Below are 18,178 nucleotides of genomic sequence, written 5' to 3'. Positions count from 1 at the left end.
CCAAAGAGAAGACCTGCAACTACAAGAGATGCAGTATCAGAATTGCACCTCTTCTGCAGATCTCTCACAACCTTTCTGCTACCAGAATGAACCAAAAGACTCATGTCACAGTCTAGGTTTTTCTATAGGAATTTTCTCAATGAGAAAAAGTGCAAGAAAAAGCATCAAGAAATAATTTAGCTATGTTGCACTCTTAGTGGACTGCAAAGGAAAGAGGGAATATATATGGTCAGTGATTGCTTTTTTTGACATTTTTTTTTTCACACAGAAAGCTCTAGTATTGGACATGTTTAGAGAGCAGACAGACACACATGGGCAAACTGAGGTTAAAAATGTAAAAGCCAAAGTGCGTGGTTCACATTATTCCTGCAGTTCTCTCTCAAGGCAAATTTCTACTGAAAATCAGTCAGATTAATTCTTTTGTTGGAAAATGAATGCAGGATTGATTACCAGTGACCTCAATGCATGTCAAAGGACTGTACCTAGCACAAGTACAGACTGGAAGCTACAAGTGAGCAGAACCTCCACCCAGGAGATTTAGAAGACAGTGATACAGAGAGGGTTAGTCTTCCAGAGGCACCCAAAACAAAGAATAGCTTGAGCCTTAAGTTTTGAGGATGTTTCTAAAGAAAAGTGTGCTTGATTTCAGATATTTCACAATCTAAATCTTTAATATCTCATCAATTCCAAATCCATTGTACAAGGCAGAACTTTCCAGAGTCAGAAATAGAGCAGAAAGAAACCAGGTGTGTGAATGACTTTCTATGACCAAAATGTTGTACAAAATATATACAGGGCATTAAGGAAACTGAGGCAGAAGATCAGCTCCACTAATTTCTTCAGCCTACACAGACACATGCCCAAAGGATGAAACTATCATCTTCTACGTGTTACATCTATTCTGTGTCATTATAATTTGGAAACAGTCTTTTGCCTAAGGAGTCTTCCCAGCTAGCAGTACTAACACACCGCTGAAAAATCACATATCCATTTCAAATCTGAGCAGAAATACAATTTGGTAGCAACTACTTCAACTATTTATTCCTCCAGATTTCAAAGATTAAGCCACAGCTTTCCACCCTTCAAATAAACTCACCCTGCAGGCGGGATGTGAGTGGGGTTCTCAGCTCTGAGCCCCAGTGAACCAAGGTGCACAGTGACACCTCATCGGCTGCTGTACGTGTCCAACATGCAGTTGGAATCGCAGCGGCTCTGCTCATTTGAGGGAGACTATGGACAGGCACTGTCTTTCTTTCACACAGCAGCTTTTCCATGTGCTCATTCAAGCTGTAGAAGACAACGAAGCCAACACTATGGCTACTGATTCCAAGGCTACCTGGAGGCACACCTGAAGAAGCCATGTGGCGAGGCCACAGCAGGGACAGTGTCTGTGACCACTTCGGAATGAAAGGAATGCTCTCCTGCCCATACAGAAGACACACTCGTGTAGGCTCTGAACAAGGGAGAGGTGTTCATCCTGAATCATCAGTCTTAGGAACTGTCACCTGCTCTGCTGGAGTGGATAGAAGATCCATGCTTAAATAAATATAACTTGTTTGATTTAAGAAATCACTGCCTCCAGCAAAGCTTGAGTATATATTTACATGAAGAACTGAAGAATGAGTAGGCAGAATGCAATATTCCACTCTACTCCAGAAGTACATTGCATGGAAACCCCACAACCCCAAGCCTGGAGCAGTGTTAACATTATCTCACTGCCTACTAAAAACTTGCAATTTTGCTGTTCAACTTGACGTTTGGAGCAAGATTCATTAACGGTCTAACATGAGGTGAACCCACTCACATGGCACATTTATTTTCAGCAGCAAAGGGTACGTGACCTCACCCAGAGGCTGTGGTAGAGGGTGTCAGTTCAGGGTCAGCACCCAGAGGACAAAGCCAAGAGCTGGACTCTAGGGACCAGACACTGGCTCTGATTTGTATGTGGTTCCAGTTCTTAACATTTATCCATTTAGAAACCTTATTGTCTTAGTTCATTCAACTCGTAGCATGCACAGCATTATCTATTGGCAAATAACCTTTATAACATACAGGCAGAGGAGAGCATTTACTAACAAACTGTCAGATTTCATATTTCCCTGGTTGCAGCTGACTCATTATGCAACTTGAACTTTATATTTAAATACAGTGCATGCGCACAGAATGTCTCTTGGTATTCACTTTGGGTTTTTTTAAATATGTTGTTAAGTGAAAAATGTTCTGCTGCACAAACCAAAGATGCTGAACACAGTAAGCTACTGTCAGTTTTCAAATACCTACTAACTTTTCTAGCTGCTACATTGCATAAATAGATATTAGAGTCTGTTTAAAAGCAGATTATTTATATAACAGTTCATAATAAACCCTGTAGCAACAGTACCATTTTCATGCAAATTTGTACTGAATGTCTTTTTTAAAATATACTCTCTTTATCTAAATTTTTCACACAAAGGTAAAACCGTTCAGAAAACAAAGCACTATTTACCCATGTAGTTTTTCATCTACATAATTTCTCATCAACATCTATTTCGTAAAGATAACAGTCCAAATTCAGCTGTGTTATAAATCCAGAGCCATCAGAGTATTTTGTAATTAATATTTCCTGCCTTTGCAGAACACTGGGTAGATGGTCATGTTTTAAAGAGATTTCAGTGCAGTGACCAGAAGCCATTCCCCGCCAATGGTGCCACACAATTAAGGTGTCTTAGGTCAGGATCTGTCTTCAAAAGATGGTACAAAATCACAACTTTCATGGATTTTTACTAGAAATTTGGGGTAGACTATCTCCAAAAATGAAGTCCTTCGGTTAACCTGGTGGTCTCCAGTGCCTCTTTTTATGTTAATAACGTTTGATCTTGGGATGCCACCTCCTATGTCAGAGATCAGCCTCAGGCAAAGATTTTACATTAAATGGGAAAATAAAGGCTTAGAGGACAAACACTGGAACCTAAAAGAAACACAGGCCACCAGTTGTCCAAATAAACAGCAATCACAATATAGACTCAGAGACACCAAGGATTTCCCCAGCTCCATCTTCTAAGTTACAGGATCAGGTAGGGCAGAAAAAATTCTCTGTGAAGGCATTAACCTACTAAAACTGAAATCTATTGAACAGAAATATCAGTTTCTGAATTAAGATTAAGAAATTTGAAAAGTGAGCTAAATTTTGCATTTTAAAATGCTTTCGGTGTCCGTACAGCGTTTTTAGAAGTATGATTCTACAAGGAAAATTTGGAAACTAAATTCCTGTACTTAATTGTGACATTCTACTTCTGATACAATCCAAATCATAACTCCCATGGCCTTCACTGAACCAGGTAACGTTCAGAACACACAGAGGAGAGGGCACAGCAGCAGCCCAGTGTGACAACTGGCTGCTAAATATAAAATTTCCAGGGACAGGAAAACAATTTGCACATTCAGTACCGGCTCTTCCTTCAAAACTGACAGCAATTATTAGGAATTAATGCCAAGTGACCTGGGGCTATGAGACAGATGGGTATCCCATCAGAGTACAGAAAGACAAGGGCTTCAGGTGAAAGCAGCTTCAGATTTGGAGGCAAGAAGTGATGACCTATTGAAGGAAGAATGATCGATGATCAAATACAAGTCCCTGTTGTACTCAGACCTCTTGAACATAACAACCATTCAATATCCATTTTTCTGCAAGCCAACTTTTCAAGCCCCTGCTCCTATTTCTGGCCGTGTAACTTTGCATTCTGCATTACACATGCATAAAAGACAGGATTACTGTGTACGAGGATATTTTTTCCTCCAGCAATGCATAAAGGAGTGGGCGTTCACATACGTGTGAGGCGTGTGTGTGAGCATTCATCCATATTAACACTTCTGGTTTGTCGGTGGCTTAGGTCTGTGCGCGAGTAATCAAAAGACAGGTTGAGACACAACAAGGAAATCTGTCCCATCTGTAAAATTGAATCAATCATGTGCTGTCAGCAGAGATTTAGCTCACAAAGAGCTTGAGTCTTACAACATGTTATTGCCTTCAAGGCCAGGCTGTTAAAGAAAATTATATAAATTAAGCCATTGCTCACCACAGTATTACATCCTTTATTTAAATGTCTAACAGAGGAACAAACAAACGAAAAAAGCAGCTCTCCCAGAATGTCAACACCCAGGTCTATAAATCAATGGCCACTGCTAAAACCAAGGTGGCTGAGAGCCTTTCTGCAACCAGCCTTACACATCGAGGATACTAACTGGGGTGGTGGTTTTTTTTTTCCTGCCAACTCAGGTTTTTTGCATCCAAACAGCGTATCGCAGTTGACACCATTTCTTCTCTCTGAAGAGCACAGAGAACAGAAGTCTTCTGAGTTCTGCTTCTGTGCCTGCTCAGGGGATCTGAGGAAACAGGGAGAACAGATGGGCCAAGTAGCATGTGCAAAAGCATCTCTGAACCCTGCAACTCACTCGACAGAAGACCTAGAAGGGACACTTCAGCTGCCACACTCCCTAAGGTATCACATAACATTTTCGGTGCTAGTTTTTTTGGTGTGGTTTGTTGTTTTTTCTTTAATCACAGGCATATATCTTGCTATTTTGCTGTAATATTTTGATTACTGCTTAGCGATACAGTTTAGCGATTTTTTTTTGTCAGTATTGGGTTGATGGTTGGACTAGATGATCTGAAAGGTCCATTCCGACCTAGATAATTCTATGATTTTAATCTGTTAAGCCTAAAATGAGAGTATCTGTGAGACTTCTGGCATTGACAGAATTCTGCTAGTCCAAAAAACCAAAAGGCTCTGTTCAATGGGTCACAATTTATGACCTTCCAGAAAAGGACTTGGACTATGGTGTGACTCCAGAGCTGCCCAATTCCGCTAATAGAAACCAGTACAATTAGCATGGGGAGGGTGCAACTGAGCTCTGTTCCACCCCATGGCACTTTATTCCCCGAGTCTGGGAAGCTGCTCACACAAAAAAAGAATTTACATCCCAGCAGCATTGAACACCCACAGACCCTGACAGATTTAGCAAGTGGTACGGTGATTCAGTACACAGAGGATGGATTAAAAATAGTGACGTGGCTAAATTGCCTCCACTGTGCCTCTAAACACTGACAAACCTCAAAGCAGCCACTTAAGATACTTGAAAACTGCCTGTGCAATTGCGTGTCCACAAGCAAAGGTCATGAATCACCCACTGGACATGAACGCAACGAGGCCAGGAAAAAGGCAACCCAGCAAAAAAAGCCCAAGTGTGCAGGTAGTTACTGAATGAAACCAATATTTCCTGTTCGTGCATTACAGCTTTAAAGAGGAATGAGTCAAAAAAGCAAGGAGAGAGGGGCCTGGCACAAGCCCAGTGGCATCCCTGAGCCCCAGGATACCATGTAATGGGTACAGAAGGGCTCAAATATGCAGAGAGACTGATTCTACTCCCACTATCTGCAATCGGCGTGTTTGTTCTGGGATAAAACAAACATCCATAATCAATACCGAGGCAATGCTGGACTGTGTCTCATACACTTGAGCAACTGATCAAGAAAAAATCCATCCCTGTGCAAAGCTTACCCTTGTAAATCTGCCAAGGTCAGTGTCACTTTAGGTTATCAGCTGCTGGAAGTGCTGGCTAAGTCAAAACTGCCTAGAGCAAGCTTTAAACTTACATACCCAACTTCTTTGACAAAATGTCTGTGTCTTACTGTATCTGAGTTTGCAATCCCCTGATAATGCAAGGCACGTTCTTCCCCTGTATTCCTTATTCTCTGCCCTTACTTCCCTTTTTTGGCTTGGAAAAATCTTCTGTATGTAACAGAACGAGGCTCGATTACAGAGAACATACCAGTATCACTCAGCTGACATTCACCATTGTATGTCCTGCTTAAGGAATCATTCAATTAGATTTAAATACTGGCAAGTTTTTTTCCAGGAAAAAGGTTTCTGGGTGTGCAGTTTCCCACTGTGATTAAAAAGAAAACAAATCAATCTTTTTTTCAACTTAAGCAATAATCTCCTTACCAAATATGCTGCATCACTATTACGAGCTCCAGCCTAAGACCTACACCCCATATAACCTGAATGCAGGTTTTTGCTTTGGCCATACTCCCAGCGAGTACCCCAAAAGGCAGCAGCCCCTCTCTAGTCCATCCAGCACCTTTACAGCAACTCAGGATCTTTGTTTCACTGAAAGTTTACAGACTTCATGTTTACAGACTTGAAGTTTACTTCAGTGCCTAAGTCAAGTCTAAGGTAGTTCTTAACCTCCAGAGTAATTTAACTGCTTTTAATACATAAGTATTTTAAATCTGACAGTACCACCACTCACATTTACTTAGAAACTCAGAAACTGGAACTGCTTGGGTGCCGGAGGGGATTTTAATGGCCAGTTAATCCCCCTGGTGACCCCGGCAGGGATGCGAAGGCCATGCAGGATGTGAGGCTTTGCAGCACTCCAAGAAGCTAGGAGCAAAAGCTTCCAGAAATCAGTGTAGTTTCCCAGACTGAATCTGGATTAGTTATCCCACAGGAAAACGTGATTCTTCCTTTATTGTATCGATACTACCAAAAATTTCACCTCTGAAAATTATTCATTAAATATAAAATAATTAGCATTCTGAAGGGAAAGGAAGAAAATATTTATGCTGTGACTAGCACAAATTTCTGTGTTGCTGTTCTGGTCAAATCAGTCTTTTCTACTTTGTCTGTTTCTAGGAACAGTTCAATTTGCAAAGTCTCTGTCCTCATGAATACTAAACAAGGACCAGTACTGTACAAGAAGAGCTGAGAGCCATTCTCTCAAGGAACAAGCCCATTATGAAAAGAAGCTGAAGAGATGCCTAATGTCTTGCAGGATTAAAAACAGAAACATGAAGGTTAAACCTCTCAGCAGTACCAGACTGTTCAACAAAAGATGCAGCTGGTATGGAAAGATGAACCTTTGCCTTCAGAGCTAAAAATGATAGTGAGTCACACCAGTAGCAGTACTGCTAAAGAGCTTTACAAATTCAGGTCATTAAGCTTATATCTACAGAATCATTCCCTTCCTACCACAGGTCATGAAATGATAGTAAAGACTCAGGAATCGGGCACCAACCAGCCCTTGGTGTCAAAACTCAGTAGGATAGTTCAGGAATAAACAAAATTAATACAGTCAATCAAAAAGAGAGTCAAGAGTGAAATTAGCATTAGAACTAGAAAGAAAAGGGAAGCTGTACATTAACCTCTGAATAGTACATCCCTCAGTCCCTTTTTTCCCCCCGATGTAGTACATCTCTGTCTTTTTTTGGTATTTCAGATGAAGGCAAATGATTTTGAAGTGTGTATGACAACTGTTTCTAAAAGCTAGCTTAACTTTTTTAAACTTTAACTTTTTTCTAAAAACTACTTAATTTTTCAGGTTAAGTACTTCTGAAAACAGGTCTGAGGAGGCGCTAAGAATGGACTAAGGAGGCTGTAACGCAGCAAGGAGGAGTGGTCTTCAGATGCTGAAAGGAAAGGCTGTACATTCAAGGAGAACGACCAGCATCATCTTGCCTTCTAGAAAGGGTGCATGTGAAGTGAGGTGAGGATCGTTTTAGAACTGTCTCATAAGGTCAAATCTCTTGACCTCACACAACCGCCGTTCACCCCTACCTCCTTCACTCCCGAGGCCAGGCGTAGGAGATAAAACAGCAGATCCAAATTCGCTCTTGTAGGAAATTTGGCAGCGGTACTGGTGATCAGAGCCCCCACACAAACTGCCTCTGAGCGAGAGAGGGAATTCACAGGAGAAATGGAAAGCTGATGAATAGGAAAATCCCTGCATCATCCTAGTTCCAGAGACGTTCAGATCAGGGAAAAAAAAACAGTAAATGGTATTTCCAGGCTAACAAGTAGCAGTATCATGTTAACATACACAGTAAGCTACCAGTCTCACTGCATCCCGAAACTCTGCTTCGGCTCCCCGTACTGCTTTGGTTTTGTGCTTCAGAGGAGATTTTATGAAAACAGCATCACACACAAATAATCAACATACAGAAAATATTTTTTTCTAACAATATATGTATAGATACACTATCAAAGGACTTTTAGGACTTTTTCCTTTCCATCCAAACAACCAAAGAATTAAACTGAGATTAAGTCTGCCAAAAAAAGTGACCACGAACAGCAAATGCTAAGATGACTAGGAAGCTGCAACTAGGAGCTGTTACACTGTTTCCTTGGAAAAAAATAATTATCAGACTTCAGATCGGATTTATAACAATTTCCTCTGAAAGTCTGCATTTTTATATCACAGCTTTAAACAGGCGAGAACAGCAAATGTAATGAATCGTTTACCTGCAATGCTAATGCACTGCTGCAGAACCTCTTTGGCTGACAAAATTCTGAGCTATTTTAAACGAGTGCACCCTAACATTTTTTAATATTCTAATAACGCTGGCATTCAAAAAGGTTGTTTTAAATACAATTTTTTCAGTCTGCTTCATCAAGTTAGGTCCCCATAAACTTGGCCTGGCTGACGTACTAACTTTCAGAACTGCATAGACTTCCTTGCTCTAAGTACGAGGTTTCTCAGACAGCCTGTTGGAAGAACCAAGAAAACTCTACCACATGAGAACCCAGAGCTGAAAAATGCACCCATTAGTAGCATCCAGGAAACACACCTCCCATCACATCAAGGCTACTGCAAAAAGGCATCTTTCATCCTGGTTTTGACAAAATCCCTCTCCCTGCAGTGAATGCAATTTATCTGATGGATTTCTCTTTGAAATGAGGAATGAAGTCCTTCCCTGTAACGTTACTATATATGAAATAAAAATGAAATAGAATCTAAATATACCCAACACTACTCTGCTCCCCATCCCTCACGTGAATCCAATATCGCTCTTGCACCCAAACAGAAAGATTGGAGGAGAAAGATGAGGAGAACACTCATCCATTTTGCAGTGCAAAAAGCAACCTTGTAAATGTTAAGAACAAGCATAAGAGCCTTGAAATGACTGTCAATGAGAGTAGTATATTTTTCACAATTTCATTGCTGGAGGTTTTTTTTTTAGCTTCTTACTCTTATCCAGCATATATCCATCCATCCACCCATCTGTCTCTGTTTTTTTTTTAGCTTCTTACTCTTATCCAGCATATATCCATCCATCCATCCACCCATCTGTCTCCGTGTAAGATTAATAGGGCCACGCTTAAGCGCATTAGAGCACGGGTGCATACAAAGAGAAGTTGTGTACCCCTCCTTTATCCCTCATTTACCACCAGACGCCCCTGCTACTCCCTGTGCCCTTTCCTGCAATTTCTTCCCCTGCAGCTCTTACAGCTGGTGCGTGGTCCTGTGTCCCATCACGACCCGATTTCAAAAAGATAATAAGTATAATGGAGTTGGGCTTTCATCTACGTGCATCTTACAGTAATTTGCATATTTTGCTTGGTGAATATTTTCACTGGGATATTCTCTTTGGACAAAAATATCCTAGCCTTTGCAAACCAGCTTAGTCTTGACTAAATCAGCCCTTTCTTTGGCTAGTCTCTAAGACAGAGGTGCTGGGTGAGGGCAACAGTGACAGATGAGGCACAGGTTATCGGCAGCGAATGGCTCTGCCGGACTTGAAAGATGGATTCTTCGATCTGGGCAACCCTTTCTGAGAGTCATTCTTCAAAAAGAGAAGGGGCTAAAGCCTGAAACAACCACCTCGCTCCTTGGGACGTGAATCATATAGCAGAGGGGCAGAGCTGGACTGCACTTTTTAGGGGTCGTGGTCCCCCTTCAGAGGAGAGAAGGACGCTCTGCATTTCACAAGACCCAGACAAATGTCTGTGCGTTCTCATTCGCACTATTGCTCATCATAACACCATTTAATCTTAATTCTTTCAAGATTACTGCAAAGCTGGTAATTGCAATCAAGCTATTTTATAAGTCCAATTTGCCAGGAGACCAAATTATTTATTATTTATTTTCAGTTTTAAGTGGATCATTTGTGTTTTCTCTGGGTAACACGATGTGTATAAAATATCCCTAAAAATGTCAGCTAAGTGGAGAGATACAGAAAAATGACTGTCACGTAAGCACCCATGGCTTTTGGAATACAAATCATTACTCCACAAACACAGGAATAGCATGGTGGGAGTTACACAAAGTATTAGAAATAGACAAAAGACATACTCTGTGCCCTGAAGATCTTGCTGCTAAAAGATCTACTCAAGCAAGTAGCCCTCTTGACTTCAATCCCCACACCACCGCAGTCTTCCTCTTCCTAATTCAGCTCTCGGCATTGCTCTAAATCTTTCAAACTTCCATTTTATCCTAAAAGAGCAGCTCCCACACACTCTAATATCCCTCACCTCTCCCCGTGCCACTCCAGATTCCTGAATTGCACCATCTTTCTGGATACCCACCATCAGCACCCATTTTACTGGGAATGGGAACTCAGGCACTGGAGCTGACAGCTGCAGGTGGCTGCTTCTAAAAATTCTTGTTAAAATCGTTTATTTGCAAACACACGTGGAAGTCTTAAGCTATTGTGACTGCCTTTTGTGTGATCCAATCTATTACCATGGAGCTATTCAGTATATACAACTTCACTCAGTTTACAGAAGTAAAATACAAATTCACTTGGGTGCAATTTAGTGTGGGAATAACCATACTGTTTACATCATGATCAAGTACAAAGAGTTGGTCTAATATCCCCAAGGAGATCAGACTGTGTAAATAAGCATCTTTTATAGGACGACTCTGAGATTTATCCCTGATTCTTTCCAGTTGTGACTTTGGAAAATCCTTGCAAGTCTTTCCAGATTAGCAAGGCAAACCTGACCTTTCTGATAGCTGCTGGTAAGATATCTGATCTCGTGGTTAAATGCAAACTTAGCTGTGACCTTAACTAAACTAGAAAAACCTAAGTTCCACCATGAAGAATCACAACTTCTCCTTCTGTGTTGGCAGCAACCCATGAACGTAGGGCAGTTACCTTAGCTAACAGACTAAGTATTAACTAATATAGAATCATAAAATTGTTTGGGTTGGAAGGGACTTTAAAGTTCATCCCTGCCACGGGCAGGGACACCTCCTGCTAGACCAGGTTGCTCAATATATATATTTACCCCAATATATATCTATTGAGTAATATGTAGATATATATTTAAAGATATTAAAATATATGTACATATAAATATATCTAAATATTAATATTGTACACATATATATTTAAAAAAATGTCACTTTTCAGAGATACTTTGCTGGATTGGAGCAGTTCAGGATTCCACCTGCCCTGACCCAGAGAACTGGCAGCATCAGTCAGGATGGCCAGAGACACAGCACGGGTGGATTCACAGCGACAGACAGCATCACAGAGGAGGTAACACTTGGCAACCCCACACTAGAGACATAAATCCTTACAGAACCCTATGTTACAGCGAGGAAGATTCAAATTAGACATCAGAAAAAAACATTTTGATCATTAAGAGAGTGAAGTGCTGAAATAGCTACATGGGGAAACTGTAGTTTCCAACAAAGTCTTGAATGGTAACTTCCCTGAGGTGTGTATGGGGGTCCTGTTCTGGAAAGGAGGATGAACTGCAGGTGCTTTGGAGGTCTTTTCCAGCCCTATTTCTGAGACTCTGCTCTGCAGTCTATTGTCCCACCTCCAGAAAGACAGGAATGAATTTTTTTATTCCATGGCTTTTTTAGCGTACGCATTCGCTGGTGCTAAGGACAGAAGGAAGAACAGGATGCCACCTTTACAGGCTTCCACCTCTGAGCATCCTTTCCTCCCTCCCAGCATGTAGGGGAGCTTTTCTCTTGGATCTGTACAGTGTTCTCCAGTCTCCTGACAGATCAACAACCAGGCTTGCTGCTGCCTTTCTGCAGCACCAAAAGGAAGATCTGAAGGTTTTGCATTTTCAAAGACAACCTCTGCTTTTTAGTGTATTCTTCAGGTCTCCGGAATGGGAGCCCAGTGATACAACAATTCCCCTGATTCATGTGCGTGCTGTATCCTGACTTTTCTTTAGCAATGTACAAGAGAGTTTATTTTTAGGACACTATCTCATGATACCCTTGATAACCCAACTTCTACATAATCTAACCCTTAGTAATCTAACCCTCAGTCACTTAACCTATTTTCTTCTTCAATACGTTGTTAAGCCCCGTCTCTTCTTTTCAGTGTCCAAGTAAACTTCCTCCCCCACCCAAGAATCTGTAAATTTTTTACTAAGTGCAGAATTTGGCTTTACAGGCAAGTTCTGCTTCACCCTTAGCACCCTAACTGCTTAAGTATGTTAGAATTATTTAAAAATCATGTGGAATTCTTGTCTAATGTTGGCCTTTCATGAGCTATGATCATCAAGCTACGATCACCAACCACAAGACTGAGCACAGCAGAAATATCATTCCTCTTAATATGAGCTTTGCACTATCAGAAACTGCATGACACCATTTTTCAGGGCTCAAACCTAATTTACAACATTTTCCTATTTTTGGTTATTATTCCGTAGAAGATGTTTTCAGTGTCTGGAAAAATGCCATGTGCATATCACAGACATAAAGGAGTCAAGCAAATAAACCACACTGGAAAAACTTCCTCTGTGATTTGCTTAAGTAGCAATTTACGTGAATAGGAAATCTCCTGCTCATTTTAGTTAGAAGAGAGTCACAGCCAAAAAAATCCTATTATAAAGGCTGTATCATACAAATTAGGATTAGGAATTTCCCTAAATTCTATTTACAGAAGCAAGCGCTGGACGAAGATCCAGCAGATCTCTTCCCTCTCTATGACAAGATCTGTTTGTTACAGGAAACATGTCTTTAAGTCATTTAATTTTTCTATAGTAATTTCCCCATCTACGAAGGGAGAAAAAAACCACCTCTTTTCCTTTATAAAGGGCTTAGAACTCTATGGATGAGAAGGGCTATATTTTTTAAAAGTAACATTTTTGTCATTATTGTTACTATTAACCTAATACAAGTAAGAATATCTGTTACATTTTGGGGTTTTTTTTCTTTTAATACTTAGCAAAAGTAAGTAGTGACACTGGCAGAAAAGGCCCGTGTACTGCTTTCTAAAGTTGGTCATACTGACAACAAAAAAAGGCTTGTTTCATACAGAAATGTTCCTCATAAATTCTGGAACTTCCCTACAGAGCAAAAGCTTTGTATAACTTCTTAATAACAAGCAGAAAAGCAACCCAGGACGGACACTACCCAATTTAAAAGCTGATAGGATTCAGGGGTCACCCGCCACAGGTGTGAAAACACGTCCAACACATTTTCCCTGCAGGGGCTCGGCGAGCACAGATGGCACCAATAACTTCCTCCACCGTGTTCAGCACAGGGAGGAAGAAACTCCCCAGTTTGGATGAATCCCATCAGCAGCCCAGCTGTTCAGGAAAAGCCATCGGGGAAAAGAAGGCGGCCGTACTCGGTGTCGAGGGAAGCAACGGCGTAAGGTAATCAGAAGGTGAGTGAGGACGTTAAAAACTGCTACGACAAACCATTCCGCTGTGAAATCTAGTAGAGGTACAGCCTATAATCGGTTTCATAATGCTCTGCTCATGCCACATCAAAGGCAGTCGCTGAGAAGAAGATGTAAAGCCAAGTGAGGAGATGTTGGTTTCACAGCTGAATTGCCGAAATTTGTTAAGATACAAGTACCTTCGGTCCCCGTAATACGTTAGCAAAGCTAATTTTTACACTTACTGAATCAAATTGTACACACGACACCGCTTCATCCCTCAAGCTCATTTTCTACGTTATGTTCACTACTAAATGCAGCCCAGTTTTTCATTCACATCTGCACTGGCATATAGCAAATATGAATTCAGGCCACACTTCTTGTCCTTTTCATGCCTAAAACCTCACTGAAACGCACAGCACAAGCACAAGGTTTTCTACTGCGCATTTTGTTGTAAAAAATACTAATCACAATCAGAGGTAGACAATATTTGGGGAAAAAAAAAAGGAGTACATGATCAACTCTATAGAAAAAATCCCTAAGAAGCTCTAAAAGTAAAAAAAAAGATAACATCTTCCTAATTCTGGTAAGAATATTTAATTATTAATCCACACAACCACAAAAATCATGAATGTTAAAGAACCTCCTGCTTTGGTAAACTATAGTTTATACTCTGTCCATATCACTGTTTCTCACTCCTGTAACATTTTCTTTGGGAGGTTCTCAAACTACCTCATCATACACCCATGGAATACATCGCTTATCTACTTTGCAGATGAGAAAAAAATCAAGCAAAGCGTAATTAATTCATTCTTCTAAAGTTGTAATCACCCCTAATAGAGAGATGAAAGATACTCTAATTTGGGGAGTAAGGAAGCGAAACAGAGAAGCGAAGTCAACCTCAGCCTCTGACTCCCACGATAAATTGGGGGTAAACCTCCTTCTTGCAGGGTGCTAAGAAATCGATTTAAGATTCATCTACCAAGTATGCCCACCCCTCGCAAGGCTGTGGGGAGAAGGATGCGCCACTAAGACAAAGGAGGAGCTGCCACCCTACAATGTCACTGGCTCTGCCACCTGCCATCAGAACGGCTACGAAACGGCACTTAACTGCTAACTTAAGTCTGCAGAGAGGGCAACGGGGGCACTATGAGGTAGAGCTGGGGTTGAGAATAAGATCATGTCACGATGGGAAAAATCTGTCCCTTCCAAAATACCAAGCTTCTCCAATAAGCTGGAGGTTAAAAACAATCCTGCAAAATAACTGATGCTTTCATCAAACGTACAGAGAACTCCCGGCTGAAATGTCTATTTTGCTTGACAAGCGAAGCAGATGCACTGAGAGGGAGTGAGTAAAATATATGAACTACAGATTTAGCGAGAGGATATCAGGAAACATTCTGATTTTTTCAGAAAACCTTCTTCATAATCCAAAAATGCATTCAAGGCAGTTAGGGGGAATCTTTGGCTGGCTTCTCTCGCCAAAAACAACTGCAGGTTGACAAAAAGTAAGCCCTGTGGTGGGCCTGCATCATTGGCACACACAAAAGCTTGTATTACCCCAAGGTAATGAGTCCACCATCCTCAGAAACATGAGGGATGTGGGTTTGGTAGCCTCCAGATCCAAAGGTTAGATACTATAACCAAGGCATAACTAAGACTTCAAATGCAATAAAATCACAGAGGAGTAAAAATTCAGCTTTGATCTAAAAAAAAACAACCCACCGCTATTTGGCAAGGTATCACTAATGCGATAACATTTGAAGGCTTCACAACAAGATTAAATAAACATCTTGCAAGAAGAACACCTAATCCTGCTTGAGGCCAGGAGGCAAGATGAGGTAACAGCCCATGGCCCCGTCCAAGCCTACAGAGATGCCTGTTGCACCCTGAGCCTCCTCGTGGGACCACGCAGAAGACACTGCAGACAAGCAGAGCTCATGCAACGGACCAAGGACAATAAAGCAGGTGACAGAGGCCACATAACAAACCTCAAAACCAGAAGCTTGCTGGACTTTTTTTTCTCCCTCTCCTTGTAGATTTCCCCCACCTGCAATTTAAATATAGTTCCCCGAATTTTAACTATATGGACAAATATATTCTTACACCTCTTATCTCCATACTACAGGCTTCACAGTGAACTCCATACAATGCCTTAAAACTCTGAAATAACTTGTCACCAGCTCCATCCGCTTGCGCATTTCATTTTCCTCTTACCAGCCTTCCCACCCTCTTCCCACTTTCTTATTTTCTTTCTTTTTTTTTTTCTCCCTACACTATGGAATTATAGCGAAAAGCAAGATAAACAAAGATGATTAGATGAAAGCCACAAGCTGAAGTGCAAGAGATTTACTTTATCCTTGTATCAGCAGAGTTAAATACATCGGGGAGGAGTGGGGTGTATCAATAGCTGAAAGGTTTGTTCATTTGAGTTCACTTCTACAGCAAATTTTCTGCAAGATCCACTTTTGAGAAAGTCAGAATGTAATAAACAGAGTTATTCTCTGTAGGGTTATTGACAGGCAAAAAAAGAGTTATAAGTAGTATTGATTGGGGGTGAAATGGTAGAACGTGACAATCAATAGAGCTTAGTCAGATATAAAATAGAAGGAGTCACACAGGTCTTGACAGGATTATTACAGGAGCCAAACCCTGGTATCACTAAGGAAGGGAGGAAGCTATAAATGGGATCCAAAATGTAAGCTGCGGATTGCTTTATAGAAAAAATAACCCTAAACTATTCATTTTCATTTTTTAATATGCGGGATAGTTTTTATTTCAGCATATTGTCACTGCTGTTTTTCTAAAGCTTTTGAAACAAATTCTTTCCACCTCCATGGTATTTTCATTAAATGTCATCAAAGCTCTTTTCAAATCTCTGAGAGAAGTATGATTATCCTTATTTAACAGATAATGAGAAGATAGAAAGAGATTGGGGCTACATTTTCCAAAGCAGCCAGTAATGCCGGGTGCCTTCTCTCTGGGTACACAAATCCTTACAACCAGAGTTCAACAGACATGGAATTGTCAAAAGTCCTGGGAAACCACAACTTTGGTCAATACCAAGGGCTGCTGAGCCAAAAGCTGAGCCTCCTCAGCAAGCCATGCAAGCACAGCAAGCTCGCTCACAGATACAACAGAGCCTAAAATGGGAGAGATCCTAATTTCCAGTCCTCTCTTCTAATCACAAAACTCATTATTTTTACCACCCAAATGACTCAGGGTGAAGAAAAAACAACAAAACAACAACCGCTGCGTATTCTCCCACATGAAAGATCTGTACATTTACCAGTATTTATAGAGTACCTGACTTCTGAGCACAACCACACCGGGAAAGAACAGCAGTAATAACTCAGGAACAGCAAGGAATATTTTTCACTGGTTACTTTAGCCAGGCGCAACCATCCCACCCTTTTCCTAGTCTCTGGACAAAAAAAAAAAGAAAAAAAATATCCTTGAAAGATCCTAAAACACCTGACAAGTGGAATTTGATATAGAATTAGTTACGCTGCCAAGGTGAAAGGCAGGGGTGTTAGTAACGAGTAACATCAAGGAAGAATTTGTTGCAGGCTGTGATGAAAACTACTACGTTGGAGGGAGATCCAAGCCATATTTTGAAAAACCTCTTGCACTAATCAGCTGAATAAACGCCGACAATCAAGCTGCGGGATATCCACAGCCTCAGGGAGGAGGGGGCTTTGGAACAGCCTCATTTTTATGAATGGATCCATAAGGAGGAGGTTAGGGAAGGACAGGAGCTCGCACAGCTCCAGTTGGGAGGGAGGCACGGGACAGGCATCACCAGGCTGAAGCACGAGCTGGCCAGGAAACCAAGGGAAACGCAGTTGCAGAAGATTAAAAAAAAAAGAAAAAAAAGCCATTGATTTCTAAAGAGGGATTCGTAGAGACTGCAACAGTTTAAAAGCTTGTTTAGCTGGAATCACATTTGCAGTCACGGGATTTCTATCGGAAAATGGCTTTATGGCTTCGAGATAGAAAATTGGGACAGAATCACATCAGGAGGAGGATGGACAAGACGACCTCTTGAGGTCCTCTTCAGCTGAATTTCTGCAAGTGAACGTTCAGTGACAGAACACACATCTGGATCGGAGTTGCCCGGGCTTAGGCATTCAAGTTGGGAAATTTTGGCATAAGTCTCTGGCACGGGAAGCAGCCCAGGCAATTTTTATATCGGACTCTGCCTGCCATTAGCGATGCGATTCAATCAGAAAATGGCTTATTCTCCCAACACAAACAGATAACACCGCGCCAGAGCAAAAACCCAACGCTGCTCTCATTATCACAGCTAAGTTCATTTTACAGCAAAGCAGTTTACTTTTAAGACTTTTCCAGCAATCCGAGTCTAATTATGGAATCAATTTAAAGCAATTTTGTAATTAAATGTACCTGCTGAAAATATCTCGCAGGCTCAATAATTTAAAACGACGGTGTAGGAGAAAAAAAAAAAAGTAATTAAAATGAAAAAGGCCAAATACGGCTGGGTCGCTCCCCCGCGAGGAGAGCGCTGAAGGACGTTGCGTTTTCAGACCCAAAAAACCTCCTGCTGCCTCTCCCAAAATTTCTGCTCCCCCCCCAGCTGCGTGGGGATCGTGCATCGGGAGTCACCTGAGAGATGCTCGAGTGGACCGCGGGGGAAAGGGGGGGGACAAGGAAGGGAGAGAAAGAGGGGGACAAGGAGAGGGGGGGCGCTTTTTAAAAAATGGATAAATAATAATATTCTGTTTCCAAATCCTGCCGTACTTAGACGGAGCCGCTGCT

The 18,178-nt window shown here is 41.2% G+C and overlaps 1 long non-coding RNA gene across 1 annotated transcript in view; it reads left to right on the top strand.

The window, feature by feature from the left end:
- The first annotated feature begins 4,283 nt into the window (after positions 1–4,283).
- LOC106893014 overlaps positions 4,284–18,178 on the top strand; it is a 39,494-nt gene continuing 25,599 nt past the window's right edge. The window contains exons 1-5 of the long non-coding RNA XR_001412969.1: positions 4,284–4,478; positions 6,678–6,885; positions 7,363–7,527; positions 11,177–11,305; positions 13,226–13,405. This is a non-coding gene — a long non-coding RNA (uncharacterized LOC106893014). The remainder of the gene's footprint in view (positions 4,479–6,677; positions 6,886–7,362; positions 7,528–11,176; positions 11,306–13,225; positions 13,406–18,178) is intronic.

This window comes from Calidris pugnax, unplaced genomic scaffold, assembly GCF_001431845.1.
Source record: "Calidris pugnax isolate Ruff unplaced genomic scaffold, ASM143184v1 scaffold24, whole genome shotgun sequence".
Classification (NCBI taxonomy): Eukaryota; Metazoa; Chordata; class Aves; order Charadriiformes; family Scolopacidae; genus Calidris; species Calidris pugnax.
Note: the sequence above shows the minus strand (reverse complement) of the source record. Positions and strands in the feature narration are given on the sequence as shown.